General features: G+C 43.1%; 1 pseudogene; it reads left to right on the top strand.

Annotated features, from left to right (window-relative positions):
- Window positions 1-237: 237 nt before the first annotated feature.
- Window positions 238-1215, top strand: LOC121460729 (annotated as a pseudogene).
- The last annotated feature ends 693 nt before the right edge of the window (window positions 1216-1908 follow it).

The following is a 1908-nucleotide window of genomic DNA, read 5'->3' on the forward strand; positions in this document are numbered from 1 at the left end:
GAAGTCAGGACCACGAGGGGTGCACCCACCCACTGAGACAGTGGAGCTGATCTATTGGGAGCTCACCAAGGCCAGCTGGACTGTGACCGAAAAAGCATGGGATAAAACTGGACTCTCTGAGCATGGCGAACAATGAGGGCTGATGAGAAGCCAAGGATAATGGCACACTGTTTTGATTCTATTCAATGTGCTGGCTTTGTGGGAGCCTAGCCAGTTTGGATGTTCACCTTCGTAGATATGGACAGAAGTGGGAGGACCTAGGACTTACCACAGGGAAGGGAAACCTGACTGCTCTTTGGACTGGAGAGGGAGGGGGAGAGGAGTGGGAGGAGGGGAGAAGAATGGGAGGCGGGTGAGAAGGGTGGTAGGAGGGTGAGGGAAATGGGAGGCTGGGAGGAGGTGGAAACTTGTTTATTTTCTTCCTTTTCTCAATAAAAAAAATTAAAAAAAAGAAAAGTAATAAAATAAAAAGCAGAATTGTGAGGTAGATCTGAAGCTAGTGGATGATCTCTCCGGAATTAATCTGCTTGCTGCCTTTATAGGCATTACTTCTTCCATTCAATCCCCAGGAGTCAAAACTAAGTTCAGGGACAGGGAGAACCGAAGGTCTCATTCACTCATCCTGGTGGATGATGGCTGCATCAGAAAGACAACATTGATAATTGTCACTTGATGGGCAACTTTGAGAAGAAGTATGTAGTAAGGTTCACCCTTGTGTTCCATATCAACAGAGGAGCTATCAAGTTTGATGTGTGAGACACAGCTGGCCAGGAGAAGTTTGGGGCCTGCAGGATGGCCACTGCCTCCAAGCCTAGTATTCCATTATAATGTTTGCTGTGAGAACAAGATTTACTTGTGAAAACAAACCTAATTGGCATAGATAATAGGTATATGTGAGTGAAAATATCCCCATTGTGTTGTGTGGCTACAATATGTCTATTCAAGAGGAAAATGAACGCATAATTTCTTGTCTTCCATTTAAGGAAAAATCTTAAATTCAGAGACATTTCTGCTTAAGTAAGGACAACTTTGAAAAGCCCTTTTTCTGGCAAGCCAAAAAGCTCACTGGAGATCCTAACTTGGAGTTTGTTGTCATGCCTGCTCTTGCCCCACCCCATGTGAGCTGGTTATGGACCAGCTTTGGCAGCACAGTGCACCTATGATTTAGAGGTTGCTCAAATGTCTGCCCTCCAGGATGAGGATGATGACCTGTGAGAAAGTGGGGATGGACACCTGCATCCTCAGAGGTCCAGCTTTGCAGCCCAGTGTCCTGTAATGTCCCTGTGTGCCAGCTCACATAGCTATGCAGAATGCGTGATTTTCTTGGATGCTGAAGTAGATGAATGGGCTCCAGAGTAAATTTGAAAGTTAGAACAAACCTTAGCTTTGTTTAGATTGAATAAAACTATGTGGAATACAGATGTTTACTTCCTGAACTTCAATGATAAGGCTGTGTGGTCACAATGAAATATTCAGTGGTGAGATCTTGTTTGTTACTCTCATCCCTATTCCCGTTTTTTAGAAAGATAAAAATGTTTAAAATAATCCTAAAAAAAATGGAAAAAGTCGGATCTCTATTGGTGAAATATGTCTTTAATCACAGTACTCGAAAAAAAGGGGGGGGTAGATCTCTGTGAGGTCAAGGCCAGTCTGGTCTACAGTGTGAGTGCCAGGACAGCCAAGGTAAATGGTGAGACCCTGTCCCCTAAATAAATAAAGAAAGAAATATGAGAAACGTAAGCTACGATATAGGGGCGGTTTGAGCAGTGTTGAATCGAAATTTGAAGGTGTTAATGCTAAAATGGTTTCTATCATTTTGATAAAAGGTTATAGGAACTCAAATCTCAGAAGCAGAAATCAGAATACCTAAGTTTCTGGGTGATACTTTCTGTCTCCAAGTAGGCTGAA

Source organism: Microtus oregoni, unplaced genomic scaffold, assembly GCF_018167655.1.
Source record: "Microtus oregoni isolate MIOR12 unplaced genomic scaffold, Mior012 000000F_ref0000247, whole genome shotgun sequence".
In the NCBI taxonomy this organism is placed as follows: domain Eukaryota; kingdom Metazoa; phylum Chordata; class Mammalia; order Rodentia; family Cricetidae; genus Microtus; species Microtus oregoni.